A 16,249-nucleotide genomic window follows, 5' to 3' on the forward strand; every position below is an offset into this window, starting at 1 on the left:
GACGGGGGAGCAGCAGGCAGACGCAGAAGGGAGAGGGAGAAGCAGGCTCCCTGCCAAGCAAGGAGCACAATGTGGGGATCATGACCTGAGTCAAAGGCAGATATTTAATCAACTGAGCCACCCAGGTGCCCAAGAGTATTTTTTTTGTCCTTTTTCCCCTTTGTTCATTTATATTGTTTCTTAAATTACCATGTACCAGTGAAATCATATGGTATTTATCTTTTTCTGGCTGACTTATTTTACTTAGCATTATATACTATAGATCCATCTATATTGTTACAAATGGCAATATTTCATTCTTTTTTATCCCTGAATAATATGCAATTATATGTATAAAGCACGCCTTCTTTGTTCATCCATCTACCAATGCACACTTCCATAATTTTGCTATTGTAAATAATGCTCCAATAAACATAGGGGTGCATAGATCCTTTCAAGTTAGGGTTTTCATATTCTTTGGAATATGAAATACCAGAAGTGGAATTATGGATCAAAGGTAGTTCTATTTTTAATTTTTTAAGGAACCTTCATACTGTCTTCCACAGTGGGTATACCAGTTTACATTCCTCCTAACAGTAGATGAGAGTACTTTTCTCTCCATATCCTTGCCAACACTGTTTCTTATTTTTTTTAAAGATTTTATTTATTTATTTATTTGATAGCGAGAGAGAGAGATCACAGGTAGGCAGAGAGAGAGAGAGAGAGGGAAGCAGGCTCCCTGCCGAGTAGAGAGCCCGATGTGGGACTCGATCCCAGGACCCTGAGATCATGACCTGAGCCGAAGGCAGCGGCTTAACCCACTGAGCCACCCAGGCGCCCCTGTTTCTTATTTTTTGATGTTAGACATTCTGACAGGTGTGAGGTGTAATTGTGATGTTGATTTGCATTTCTCTGATGATGAATGATGTTGAGCATCTCGTCATGTATCTGTTAGCCCTTTGGATGTCGTCTTTGGAGAAATGGCTGTTCCTGTCTTCTGCCCATTTTAAGTTGTATTGTTTGGTGTTGAGTTGTATAGTTTTTGGATATTTTTGTATATTTTGGATACTAAGCCTTTATCAGCTATGTCATTTGCAAATATCTTTACCTATTCAGTAGGTTATCTTTTAGTTGTATTGTTTCCTTTGCTGTGTAGCAGGTTTTTGTTTTGTTTTGTTTTATGTAGTCCCAATACTTTATTTTGCTTTTGCTTCCCTTGCCTCGGGAGACATATCTAGAAAAAAAAAGTTGCAATGGCCAATATCAGAGAAACTATTGCCTGTGCTCTCTTCTAGGGTTTTTATGGTTTCAGATCTCACAAATAGGTCTTTACTCCATTTTGAGTTTACTTTTGTGTATGGTGTAAGAAAGTGGTCCAGTTTCATTCTTTTGCATGTAGCTGTCCAGTTTTCCAAAAACCATTGTTGAAGAGGCTATCTTTTTCCATTGCATACTGTTGCCTCTTTTGTCATAAATTAATTTACCATATAATTATAGATGTATTTCTAGGCTTTCCATTCTGTTCTATTGATCCTCTCTGTTTTTGTGCCAGTACCATACTATTTTGATGACTACAGCTTTGTAATATAGCTTGAAACTGGAAATGTGTTACCTCCAGCTTTGTTTTATTTATTTATTTTTTTCATGATTGCTTTGATTATTTGGGGTCTGTGGGAATTCCAAACAAATTTTAGGTTTGTTTGTTCTAGTTCTGTGAAAAATGCTGTTGGCATTGTGATAGGAATTGCATTAAATCTCTAGATTGCTTTGGGTGGTATGGACATGTTAGTAATATTTGTTCTTCCAATCCATAAGCATGGAATGACTTCCATTTGTTTCTGTTTTCTTTAATTTCTTTTAACAGTGTTTTATAGTTCTCAGTACAGGTCTTTGAACTCCTTGGTTAAGTTTATTCCTAGGTATTTTATTAATTTGGGGCAATTGTAAATAGGATCGTTTTCTTAATTTCTCTTTTGATTCATGACCAGTGTATAGAAATGCAGTGGATATCTGTATATTGATTTTTTTTTATCCTGCGACTTTACTGAATTCATTTATCTGTTCTAATGTTTTTTTGTGACATCTTTAGGGTTTTCTGTATATAGTATCATGTCCTCTGTTAAATGGTGGAAGTTCTATTTCTTCTTCACCAATTATACACCTCTTATTTCTTTTTGTTGTCTGATTGCTTGGGTATAACTTCCAGTATTAGGTTGAAGGAGTGGTGAGAATACACATACTTCTGTTGTTCCTGACCTTAGAGGGAAATCTTTCTGTTTTTCACCATTGACTCCGAGGTAAGTGATGTGTTTTTCATTTATAGACTTTTTTGAGATATGTTTTCTCTAAACCTACAAGCTTTCTATCATGATTGGATGTATTTTTTCAAATGTTTTTTTCTGCATCTATTAAATTGATCATATGATTTGTGTTCTTTCTCTTATTGATGTGATGTATCATGTTGTTTGATTTGCAAGTATTGAAATATTTGGTAGAATTCACTTATGAATCTCTCTGGTTCTGAACTTTTGTTTATTGGGAGTTTTTAATTACTTATTCTTTCATTGCTGGAAATTGATCTATTCCAATTTTCTATCTCTTCCAGATTCAGTTTAGGGAGGTTGTATGTTTCTAGAAATTGACCCACTTCTTCTAGGTTGTCCAATGTCTAGGCATGTAATTTTCTCTCATAATATTCTCTTATAATCCTTTGTATTTCTGTGGTGTTGGTTGTTATTTCTTCTCTTTCATTTTGATTTTCTCTCTCTCTCTTTCTCATCTCTCTGTATCTCTATCTGTCTCTCTTTCTTTCTTTCTTTTTTTTTTTGTGATGAATCTGACTAAAGTTTTATCAATTTTGTTGAACTTTTCAAAGAACCAGCTCCTGGTTTCATTGATCTGTGCTATTGTTTTGTTTGTTTGTTTGTTTGTTTTCAGTTTCTATTTTGTTTATTTCTGGTCTAATCTTGACAGTTTCCTTTCTTCTACTTGTTTTCAATTTTGTTCTCCTTTTTCTAGATTGTAAGATTAGGTTGTTTATTTGAGATTTTTCTTGCTTCTTGAGGTATGCCTGTATTGCTATAAACTTCCCTCTTAGAACATCTTTTGCTGCATCCTAAAGATTTTGGACCATTGTGTTTTCATTTTCTTTGTCTCCATGAAATTTTTTATTTCCTCTTTGATTTCTTGGTTGATTCATTCATTGTTTCATAGCTTGTTGCTTAACCTTGATACGTCTGTGCTCTTTCTAGATTTTTTTCTTGTGGTTGATTTCTAGTTTCATAGCATTATGGTCAGAAAATATGCATGGTATGACTGATATTTTTGAATTTGTTGAGACTTATTTTGTGGGCTAATATATGATATATTCTGGTGAATATTCTATGTGCACTTGAAAAGAATGTGTATTCTGCTGTTTTAGCATGAAATGTTCTGAGCGTATCTGTTAAATCCACTGGTCCAATGTGTGATTCAGTTCCCTGTTTCCATGTTGAATTTCTGTTTGGATGATCTCTCCAAAGATGTAAGTGGGGTGTTAAATCCCTCTACTATAATCGATTTATTACCGATTACTACCTTTATGTTTGTTATTAACCATATTATGCATTTGTTTATTCTTGTGTTGAGGGCATAAATATTTACATTTGCTATACCTTCTTGTTGGGTTTTCCTCTATATTATCAAGTAGTGCCCTATTTTATTTCTTATTATCATCTTTGTTTTAAAGTCTGCTTCATTCGCTATAAGATTCTCTACTGTGGCTTTCTTTTCACACTTATTTGCATGATGAATATTTGTCCATCCTTTCAGTTTGTGTGTATCTTTAGGTATATGAAATGAGTCTCTTGTAGGCAGCGTGTAGGTGTTTTTTTATTTGTTTTCCATTCCATCACCCTACGTCTTTTGATTGATGCATTTAGTTTATTTACATTAATAATAATTATTTGCAGGTATGTACTTACTGCCATTTTGTTGCTCATTTTATGGTTGTTTTTATAGAACTTCTTTGTTCCTTTCTTCCTTGTTCTCTTCTCTCATAATAATTTGCCTCTCTTTAGTGATTTACTTGGATTATCTCTCCTTACTTTTTGTATATCTATTATAGTTCTTTGATTTTGCCTTACCAAGAGGTTTGTATATAACATCTGCATATAGCAGTCTATATTAAGTTGATGTTTGCTTAAGTCTGAACCCATTTTTGCCTCATCTCCCTGTCGTGTTTTAGGTATTTAATGCCGTACTTTACATCCTTTTCTTTTGTGAGTCCTTTGATTAATTTTTACAAATATGCTTACTTTTCCTGCTTTTGTGCTTCCTGCTTTTCTTAACTTACGACCTTTCCTTCCCACTAGAAGAGTCACCTTCAACATTTCTTGTTGGATTGTTTTAGTGTCATGAACTCATTCAATTTTTATCTGGGAAATTCTTTATTTCTCCTTCTATTCTGAATGATAGCTTTGCTCGATACACTATTTTAAGTTGCAAGGTGTTTTTTTGTTTTTTGGGGGTTTTTTTCCCCCAGCATTTTGAATATATCATGCCACTCATTTCTGGCTTGCAAATTTTCTGCTGAAAAATCAGGCTTACAGGGGCACCTGTCGTCAGTCATTAAGCATCTGCCTTCAGCAGATCTCAGGGTCCTGGGATGGAATCCTGCATTGGGTTCCCTGCTCAGCAGGAGCACACTTCTCTCTCTCCTCCCCACTCCTGCTCCCTCTCACTATCTGTATCTCTCTCAAATAAATAAATAAACTCTTTACAAAAAATCAGGCTGACAACCTAACAGGGTTTCCATTGTATGGGACTGGTTTCTCTTGCTGCTTTAAAAAATTCTCTCTTTACTACTACCTTTTAGCAGTTTTAATTACTGTGTGTCTTGGTGTGGACCTCTTTTGGTTGACTTTATTGAGCCATCTCTGTGCCTTCTCAGTCTGGATTTTTTTTCCTTCCCCATATTCAGGAAGTTTTCAGCTATTATTTCCTCAAATAAATTTTCTGCCCCCTTTTCTCTCTCTTCTCCTTCTGGGATCTCTATAATGTCAATGACATTATGTTTCCTGGTGTCACTGGATTCCCTAAGTCTATTCTCATTTTTGTCCATTTTCTTTTTTTTTTTTCACCTGCTCAGCTTGCTTATTTTCCTGTACTCTGTCCTGAGACCATTAATTCATTCTTCTGCTTCCTCTAGTCTGATAGTTATCCTATCTAGTGTACTTTGAACTCCATTTATTGTGCTCTTCATCTCTGATTGGTTCTTCTTTATCTGTTTGGTGAGGGTCTTGCTGATGTCCTCCACTCTTTTCTCAAACCCAGTATCTTCATGATCATTACTTTAAATTCTCTATCAGATATATTACTCATCCCTATTTCATTTAGCTCTCTTGCTGTGATTTTGTCCTCTTTGATATTTTTTCTCTCTCCTCATTTTGTCTAACTCTCTATGTATGTTTCTAGGTATTAAGAAAGTTAGCTATGTCCCCTTCTCTTTAAAATAGTGTCCTTATGAAGAAGAGTTCCTATGGTGCCCTGCAGTGTCCTGTCCCTTGTTCACCAGAACCTGATACTTCAGGCGTGTTTCCTATGTGTGTTGTATGTACCCTGATGTTATGGCTGTGTCAATTTTCCTTTAGTCCAGTTGTCTGTAATGGCTCTCTTTGCTTATTGTGGGCATGTTTCAGTCCCTGTGGTGTTAGTAGGCTAGTCTGGGGCCACCTTGGGCTGAAGTTGAGTCACCCCAGTTGTTTGTCAGAGATATAATAGCACAAAATTGCAGGGTATTTTCCCCTGAGAAGCTTTCATTAGTGGGTGGGGCTACATTCAGACCAGCTGTTTGCTACCAGCCCACTTCTGGGTTGGGTGGTCTTACTGTTGTGTGTAGTTATCTTTCACTCTTCCTTGGAAGGACTCAGTATGGAGGGGTGCTGGCTCTTGTCAAGGCTGCTTGCACATTGCCAGTTTTGTGATACTGCTTTGGTTGGTCTCTGGCCAAGACGTATTGGAGGAGACAGATCTGCAGTGTGCACGGAAGCAGGATGCATGCTTATTTGCAAGGTCTTCACACGTGTCTTCTAGGGGAGGGTATCTGCAGTGCTGGGACAGAGGCCCACCTGGATGAAGGGAGTGGGGCACACTGTTAATCAAGTTAGGTAGTGAGGTGGCTGTGTGTTTATGCTGGGAGACATGGGGATGGAAATGGTGCCTGCCATTTCCTTTGTTCCTGCAGGATTCTGCCAGTGACCTAATCCCTCTCGGACATGCTCTGAGATGAGTAAACAACTCTCTCACCCCATATGCTTCACACGTTTTTCAAGCTGCTACTTCTATGCTGTATCTTGTGGAACTATTTGTTGTGTTGTCTCTTTAAGGGTAGGGATTCTTTGCTATGGACCTCCCATCTTTCCCAGAGCCAAGCCCACTGATTTTTTTAAATCCCAGGTTAAAGTCCCACTGATTATAAGTACTTATAAAATTTGACCCCTCTGGTTTTCTAAGCCAAATATTATGGTGATTCGTCTTGCCCTTTCAGGTTCCCCAGTGTGAGGGCCTGTTTCTCTCTCCTCTCTTTACCTGTGACATCCCTTCCAGCTGTGGATAATCCCAAGGGACTGTTTAGGAACCATGTCTCTGCCCTTCCTATGCTCTTCCATTTGGCCTCTCTTCTACACTTAGTTTAGTGGGGTTTGTTTTGCCAGTCTTGGAGTCATTTTCTGGGCTATTTACATTGATGCAAGTGTTATTTAGTATTATCTATGGGTTTAGGTGTGCTTAGGGCCCTCCTATTCTTGTCATCTTCCCAGCTGTTCCAGGGTATGCTAATTTTTAGATCTAGAATACACCACCAAACTCAGTGTGCTTCCTCCTGCAGCAAATGAGTTGTTGCTCCGCATCCATGTGAACATTGAGGGTTGTCAGTCTTTTCAATTTTAGCTAGTGTTGTATGTGTGGTGGTGCCTCATTATTGTGATTTTCATTTGCTCTGATATATTTATTAATGAAAGTAAATATCACTCACATACTTTCTTTTGCAAATTACCATTTCAGATCTTCTATTCATTTTCCTCTTGGATCATTTGACTTTTTCTTATTAAGTTTTAGGAGGTTTTTACATATTCTGAATGTGAGACCTTTGTCAGTTATATGTGTTGCATATATTTACTCACACTGTTACTTGCCTCTTCACTCTCACCATGGTGTCTTTGATTAAAAAATCCTTGATTTGAATGTAGTCTAGTCTATCAGTCTCCTCATTTATAGCTATTGCTTTTTAAAATCTGTACAAGAAGACATTTCTAGGGTGCCTGGGTGGTTAAATTGTTTAAGTACCCAACTCTTGAATTCAGTTTAGGTCATGGTCTCAGGGTTGTGAGATCAAGCCCTGCATTGGACTCTGCACTCAGCACTCAGACTTTAGATCTGCTTGAGATTCTCACTCTCACTCTGCCCCTCCTCACCTCATGCCTCTCTCTCTCTCTCTCAAAATAATAACATCTTTTTTTTTTTTTTTTTTTTTAAAGCATCCAGCTCTGGGTTTTGGCTCAGGTCATGATCTCAGGGTCATAGGATTGAGCCCTGTGTGGGTTCCACATGATTAAGAGGGAGTCTGCTTCTCTCCCTCTGCCCTTCCCTTTTTTCAAATAAGTAGATAAATCTTAAAAAAAAGGTAAGAAATCATTTCCTACCTCTCCTACCTCAAGGTTATAAAAATAATTTATCTTATAAAACATTTATTTTTTACAATTCCAAGCTAATTCTTTCAGGAATAGATTTTTGTAGGTGGTATAAGACAGATATCAAGATTTACCTTTTACATATGGTTGTATAATTGACCTAGCACCAACACTAATTTTTATCACTAATCTTTAGTACTTCCTTTGTATAGATGATGTGTCCTTTTATGCGTGGGTCTGTTTTTGGACACTTCTTTTCTATTGGTTTATTTTCTATTCTTGTTTCACTCTTACTGTCTTCTTATAGCTTTATATTAAGTTTTGGTATCTGTATAATACTTTCTCTTATTTAATTCTTCTCTAAGAATGCCATTTCTTGGCCTTTTGCATATCATACAAATTTTTTTTAATTTATTTATTTTTTCCACGTAACAGTATTCATTGTTTTTTCACAACACCCAGTGCTCCATGCAAAACGTGCCCTCCCCATTACCCACCACCTGTTCCCCCAACCTCCCACCCCTGACCCTTCAAAACCCTCAGGTTGTTTTTCAGAGTCCATAGTCTCTTATGGTTCGCCTCCCCTTCCAATTTTTTTTTAATAAATATATAATGTATTTTTATCCCCAGGGGTACAGGTCTGTGAATCGCCAGGTTTACACACTTCACAGCACTCACAATAGCACATACCCTCCCCAATGTCCATAACCCCCTACCCCTCTCCCAACCCCACCTCCCCCCAGCAACCCCCAGTTTGTTTTGTGAGATTAAGAGTCATTTATGGTTTGTCTCCCTCCCAATATCATACAAATTTTATAGCCAGATTATCAACTTCCATTTTGAAAACCTTGCCCGGATTTTGATTTATTTAGTGTTAATTTTTGACTGGATTTTATTATATTTTAACTATAATTATAATGTAACAAAGATTAACATAGATGGTGGGAGTAGGATTGCTAAATATCAGAAAAAGGCAGCAGTATTTTATGTAATGTTTTAAATAGTAGCATATCCTGCCAGAAAAAAGACCTTTCAGTAAAGTTTATAGCTGGTAATTGTAAAAGATTTGTAAGAACATGCATCCAATCAAGATTGTGGATCAGTCTGGCATGTTATGGGAATCTCTCAATCCTGACAAGGATAGATGGAGCTCTTGATTGTGCAGAAATAAACTATGGAAAGGTTCTTAAAATTTGCAAGGATCCATACATATATTCTCAATGAGTCTAGAAGTCTCAAAAAGGGTTTTAAATGTTTTGTTTCGGTCATTATCTCAAAAAATTGAGATCGGCATATTCTGGGGCTTCTAGATAACCAAGTCGTTTGATTTCTATGCACAAAATTACAATAGGGAAACCCAGAGAATGAAATGTAAATTTCTTGATGAATTCATTTCAAGAGTCACAGAAACCTGTAAGCTTCAACTCACCTGGTTGACTTGAAATGACTACTGTATGAGGGCTGTAAGTTGTCTGAGGGCTTACGTTTCTGTGTCAATAAGCTATAGAATCACATAATATTTTAATAATAATTGACATTATTTTTAAATATGAGGATAGATTATTATAATAAAAGCGAATATGACTTTAGAAAAATCTATCCTAGTTTTATAAATTTACTAGTATGACAAGATTTCCATTTTATTTCATAATATTATGTTATCCTGAAACCGAATCCAAAAATCATCCTACCAAAACAGGCATAAAGCTGCCCAGACACTTAAGTATTCCTGTGAGTCAGTCAGTGTGCAAGACTGAAGTGTCTAGCAGGCAGTCGAACTTGTGTGGCTTCTAGGTGAATCTAACTGCTGCTTCATTTTCCAGGAGTACAGGGGATCAGAAGCGTCCTTCTCCCAGTGAAACTACTCGTGGCCCAATATCTCAGGGTGCTCACATTTGCTCTTTGGGATTGCAATACCATCTAAATTGGGAACATTTAAGGTGGAAGTTGAGGGCAAGGGTATATCTACTAATTACATAGAGTAATAGTTGGTGGTCCAAGCATGGGGAGAGACTTTGATTGAGGAAGCAGAGTGTACAAACTATATAAGAATACGAAGTGGAGTTGGGAGACAGCTCAAAGGTGTAAATCTGTGCTCCACTTTAAGTGAAGTGATATTAAATATGAGCACGGTATGAGATTTGACTTTAGGGCTTAATATTCCTTTTGTTTGGGGAATGGTGCAGTCCATATCTGTTGACCCTGACCTGAGTTTCAAAGTTCTGAGTAACAGTGTCTTCCCCCAGGAATCCAGACATTTTCAATTCCAGGGAAGGAGTGGTAAATATGGAGTAATATTAGACTGATTCTCCAGAAATCTCCTGCTTGATATTCCACTGCTGGCAACATGTCTTTTCTGGTACTGAGATTAACAGCAGGAAGGAGCACTCCATGCATGAGCCTATCCTTCTGGGGTTTTAAAGATTTTTTTTTTTTTAATTTGACAGATATAGATCACAAGTAGGCAGAGAGGCAGGCAGAGAGAGAAAGAGAGGAGGAAGCAGGCTCTCCACTGAGCAGAGAGCCCGATGTGGGTCTTGATCCCAGGACCCTGGGATCATGACCTGAGCTGAAGGCAGAGGCTTTAACCCACTGAGCCACCCAGGTGCCCCCTTCTGGGGTTTTAATGGGTTTCAGGAAACTTTGAATCTGCTGGAAATCAGAGGTGGAATTAAAAGACAGATTCTTTACCATTGGCCTGGTGCTGAATGACTTGGATGGACACTTGCTGAGGCAATAAGGAGTCTTTAGTGATGCAAACTGGCAACTGCTCAGGACTATGGGGTCTGAGATTTTTATAATCACACATCACTGAGTTTTTGAAAGCTGAAAATCAAGCCAATAATTAAGATGTTGACTACTAATATTTGTTGAGAGATTTTTGGTTTCGTTTTACTTTCTTTTTAATAAGGGGAAATGATAGTAGGGGGAGAAGGAAAAGGAAGATACCCTAATGAGCATCAGAGCCATTAATTATTGAAAATATCCTATGGGATTATTCTGACTCACAATTTTGGTTAAAATTGGAGTCAAATCATCATTTTTAAAGTTCAGATTCCTATTTTGGTTGCTTAAGGTTATTCATTTATACTTTAATTAGAAAACTGTGGTAGAGTACTCTCTATGACTTAGTTTAAAGCCCTCATTCCATCATTTGCCCTACTCTTCATTCTAAGAAAAGGGAAAATAGGTCTACTGAATATATATTACTTATGATCCATGAGAGCAGGAACTATATCTTCCTTATTTACTGCTGATTTCAAAGCTTAGTACAGTGTCCAACACAAACTTAGTTCTCAATAAATATCAATTAAATGAATTTCTACCTTCCATATTACCTTGCTTCCAACTTCTAAACCAAATACTAAGAGCTTCACATAACGGCAGCTCTGGTAAGATTCACACCAGTTTTCCTTGTGGTGTGACATTTATTTTTAGGCACCAACTCATTTATTTAGATTAAAGTTAATGAAAACAAATGAAATGACAAATGAAAATAACGTGCTGTGGTCCAGCAGTCTGGGAACTGTCGCCGGCTCCGCGCACGGGTTGGTGGTGGGGGGCGGGCCGAGCATCCCCGGGGAGTGGAGGAGCGCTCTTTTTTCTCTCTCCTCTTTCCCCCCACTCCGCACCCCCGGGCACCCTCAAATCAGGCCGCGCTGCTTCCCTTTCCCTCTTGTCTCGTCCCCCGGCAAACTTTCGGTCCCTCCCCCGCCGGTCACCCGTTCTTCGTCGTAGCTCCAGCCGGCCTTGCCGCCCGGAGGGCTCCTCCGGACCTCCGTGCCTGCAACTCCGACCATTACAAGATCCAGAAACATGTCGATGACACTTCTGTCTGCCTTCTACGATATCGACTTCCTGTGCAAGACGGAGAAATCCCTGGCCAATCTCAATCTGAACATGCTGGACAAGAAGCCGGTAGGGACCCCCGTGGCCGCTGCCCCTAGCTCGGGCTTCACGACGGGCTTTCTCCGCCCACCCCGCGCCTAGGCCCAGCAGCTGCTCGCCCAAGTTCCTGGGCGGGGCTAACCGCAGCAACTATGGCAGCTGGGCGGCGGGCGGCCCCGCCTCCTACAGGACCTTCAAGGAGTTGTCAGGGGGCGGAGGCACGGCCCTGCTTAACAAGGAGAACAAATTTCAGTACCGCTCCTTCAGCAAGGGCAAGCACAGCCAGCACCTCTTGCACCAGCACCTCTTGCACTAGCAGCAGCAGCAGCAGCAGCAGCAGCACCAGCACCAGCACCAGCACCAGCAGCAGCACCAGCGCAGCAGCACCAGCAGCAGCAGCAGCACAGGGGTGGCGGCTCCCAGATTAACTCGATGCTCCACAAGACTGAGCTGTGCCGGCCCTTCCAGGAGAGCTGCACGTGCAACTACAGCGAGAAGTGCCAGTTCGCGCACTGCTTCCAGGAGCTACCCAGCCTGACCCGGCACTGCAAGTACAAGACCGAGTTGTGCCACACCTTCTACACCATCAGCTTCTGCCTCTACTGGCCGCGCTGCCACTTCATCCACAACGCAGACGAGCGGCGGCCAGCGCCGTCTGGGGGCGCCTCTGGGGACCTGCGCGCCTTAAGCGTGCGGGACGCGCTGCACCTCGGCTTCCCCCGGAAGCCGCTGCCCAAGCTGCATCACAGCCTCAGCTTCTCAGGCTTTCCGTCGGGCCACTACCAGCCCCCGGGGGGCCTCGAGTCGCCGCTGCTGCTCAACAGCCCACGTCGCGCACCGCCGCCGCCACCCTCTTGCTCCTCAGCCTCCTCCTGCTCCTCTGCCGCTTCGTCCTGCTCCTCTTCCGCTCTGTCCTGCTCATGCGCCTCCGCAGCCTCCACGCCCTCAGGCGCTCGGACTTGCTGTGCCTCGGCGGCGGCTGCGGCCCTCGGCGGCATTGCTGTACCGCACAGGGGGCGCGGAGGACCTGCTGGCACCCGGCGCTCGGTGCGCAGCCTGCCGGTCCGCCTCGTGCGCTAACAACGCCTTTGCGTTTGGCCCGGAACTGAGCAGCTTCATCACGCCGCTTGGCATCCAGACCCACAACTTCGCCTCCGTGGCCGCTGCCTATTATCGCAGCCAGCCAGCAGCAGCAGCAGCAGGGCCTGGTACCCCCGTGCAGCCCCCGGCGCCGCCCAGCGCGCCCCTCCCTGCCAGTGCCACCGCGCCGCCCTCGCCGCCCTTCAACTTCCAGCTGCCGCGCCGCCTGTCCGATTTGCCCGTCTTCGACGCGTCCCCTAGCACCCCGGACTCGCTGTCGGACCCTGACAGATACTTGAGCGGCTCACTCAGCTCGGGCAGTCTCAGCGGCTCCGAGTCCCCCAGCCTCGACCCTGGCCGCCGCCTGCCCATCTCTGACGATTGAGGCAAGAGGGCTCCAGCGAGGAGGAGGAGGAAGGGGGAAGGCTGTTCTGTCGGTTGTTGGAGGGCGCCCCTGCCACCTGGAGTCCTTGTTACGGGCAGGGAGGGACGCTGGAGTGGGGGGTGACAGGCCATGAGCAGAGTCTGCGGGCCCCACCGAGCACTTGGACTCGAACTTGTGTGCCGGGAGGGGCCCCACCCCTCCCCTTTCGGTTTTCTCTCTTTTTTTTTATTTATTATTTTTATTATTATTATGAAGTTTCATTCTTGTTGAGCAAAAAAAAAAAAGGCAATGAACTTTTGTATTGATGAACAAAATACTCACAACAGGGTAGGTGTGATGCGAACAGAACAAGATACCAAACACTTAAAACTTTTTTAGGTCTCCTAAGAGTTTGGGACTTTTGGGGGAAAAAAAATCAACCCAGCACCAGCAGCTACCAACCACCATTCCGTATCTTCACTTGAAAAGCATTAGTTACAGTCCAGATGTGGGAACTCTTATGTGAGAGAAGTTCTTAATTGTCGTTTGTCTTCAGACCAGTGTAAACAAACAGCCAGCCACCACCTTGCTAAACCTCTAAGCTTCTGGAATCCAATATTCTATCAGGAATATGCCTTGATTGTAGTCCTCCGCTCCACAGGTTTTTGTTTGACACAAAATTCTTTATGTCTGGAAAAAAAAACAAAAACAAACGTGCATTCCAAAGTTTCCTACTGGTTACTGTTTTTTTGCCATCACTTAGTGGATGTTTAATTTTAGAACCATTTTCTCTGCTCTTTCTGGAAGCCTTGGGCAGAGCTTAGTTCCTAATCATTTGGGGGAATAACTGCTGAATTTTTAGCTGTTTTGAGTTGATTCACACCACTGCACCCCAACTCAATATGAAAAAAACTATTTAACCTATTTATTATTTTGTGAAAAGTATACACTGAAATTTTTGTTCATACTGTATTTATCAAGTATGATGAAAAGCAATAGATATATATTCTTTTATTATGTTAAATTATGATTGCCATTATTAATCGCCAAAATGTGGAGTGTATGTTCTTTTCACAGTAATATATGCCTTTTGTAACTTCACTTGGTTATTTTATTGTAAATGAGTAAAAAAATCTTAATTTAAGAGATTGTATGTAATATTTATTTCATTAATTTCTTTCCTTGTTTTGAAAGATTGCATGATTTCTTTACAGAAATCTATCCTGATGCTGTGGAAGTAGTTTGAGGAATATCTTATGAGTTTTCTTAGAATGTATAATGGGTGTAGCCCATCCAACTTTAAAGAAAAAAAAGTTGACCACATACTTTGCAAGCAGGCTTAAATGTGGCATGCTTTTTGTCATTCCAGCTTTTTAAATTAGCAAGAAGCAAAATTTTGTTTTTTGTTTATCCCACCAATTCTACTGTGACATACTCTGCGTTTAAAGACATGTAGCAATAATGAGGTGGGGGGTTAGTCTCACAGTGCCTTTGGAAAGGGCCAGAACTTGCCTTAAATCTTCCTCAACCAAAAAAGTATTTTTCTCTCAGTGCTTGAGAGAATTTGAATGTAGGATGGGTTCAACTGCACAAAAGGAGAAGATATTTACCACTTTCTTATATAGATCTAAAGAGGCCACCTCTTAGTACTAAGAATGGTGTAGTACATGAATATGCCTTGTTTTAATTACATAAAATTCCAAAACTTGTATATTTTTTTTTCCCGTGTGTAGAAAGGCAGGAATGCTTTCCTGGACAGTGGATGAATGAGCAGTAGCTTTAGTTTGTACGTAGGTACGGTTGGAGCAGTATGTATGTATGTACTCAGGACTACTTTGACAGAAGTAGGTTTTTGAATGTAACAAGATACGTCAACTTGAGTTGTAATATATTTTGGGGAATCAGTTCACTACAAATTGTGACTGTAAACATTGTATTGTAAATGTTTTGTAGTTTCCCCCCAATAAAATTTTTGGGAAAAAAACCCAAAACAAAAACAAAAAAAAAACAAACAAAAAAGAAAATAACGTGTTGTGGACCCATTTAGTCAGTGTTTCAATTATATGAGCCATTCTTAATTTTTTTAAAGACTATTTTTAGAGCAGTTTTAGGTTTAAAGCAAATATGAGAGAAAGGTACAGAGATTTCCTTTCTACTCCTTGCCCTCCCCACATTATCAACATCCCCCCACCCAGATTAGTACATTGGTTATAACTGAGGACCCCAGATCATTACCACCCAAAGTCCACAGTTTACAATAGGGTTCACTCTTGGTGTATGTTCTGGGGGTTTGGACAAATGTATAATGATATATATTTACTACTGTAGTATCATACAGCATTGTTTCACTACCCTAAAATCCTGGTAATTCACCTATTCATCTGTCCCCCAACTCCTGGCAACCACTGATCTTTTTTTACTGTCTCCATAATTTTGCTTTATCCAGAATATCTTTACAATCATACAGTGTATAGTTTTTTCATATTGGCTTTTTTCACTTAGTAATACGCGTTTAACTTTCCTCTGTGACTTTTCATAGCTTGATAAGTCATTTCTTTATAGTGCTGAACAATATTCCATGGTTTAGATGTATCATAGTTTCTCCATTCACCCACTAAAGAACATCTTAGTTGCTTCTAAGTTTTGGTAATTATGAATAATGTTGCTCTAAACATTTAAGAACAGGGTTGTGGGGGTATAAGTTTCCGAATGCTTTGAGTAAATATCAAGTAATGTAATGACTAGGTTGTGTGGGAAGAGTATGTTCAGCTTGAAAGAAAAAAAAAAACACACCAAATAGTCATTCAAAGTGAATCCACTGTTTTGTATTCCCACCAGAATAAATGAGAATTCCTGTTGCTCCACAGCCTTGCCAGCCTTTGCTGTTGTCAATGTCCCAGATTTTGGCCTTTCTAATAGGTGTATAGTGGTATCTTATTGTTATAATTCACATTTTCTGATGACATATGATGTGCAGCATTTTTTTTTCATGTTTATTTGTCATTTGTATCTTTTCTTTGGTGAGGTGTCTGTTAAGATCATTGGTTTATTTTCAGTCTCTCTCCTTTTTTTTTTCTTTTTAAAGATTTTATTTATTTATTTGACAGAGAGAGATCACAAGTAGGCAGAAAGGCAGGCAGAGAGAGAGAGAGGAGGAAGCAGTCTCCCTGCTGAGCAGAGAGCCAGATATGGAACTCAATCCCAATCCCAGGACCCGGATATCATGACCTGAGCCGAAGGCAGACTTAATCCACTGAGCCACCCAGGTGCC

General features: G+C 40.4%; 1 pseudogene; it reads left to right on the plus strand.

Annotated features, from left to right (window-relative positions):
* Positions 1 to 11,325: 11,325 nt before the first annotated feature.
* On the plus strand, positions 11,326 to 12,999 carry LOC123936076 (annotated as a pseudogene).
* The last annotated feature ends 3,250 nt before the right edge of the window (positions 13,000 to 16,249 follow it).

The sequence above is a fragment of the Meles meles genome, unplaced genomic scaffold, assembly GCF_922984935.1.
Source record: "Meles meles unplaced genomic scaffold, mMelMel3.1 paternal haplotype, whole genome shotgun sequence".
NCBI classification, from domain to species: Eukaryota; Metazoa; Chordata; class Mammalia; order Carnivora; family Mustelidae; genus Meles; species Meles meles.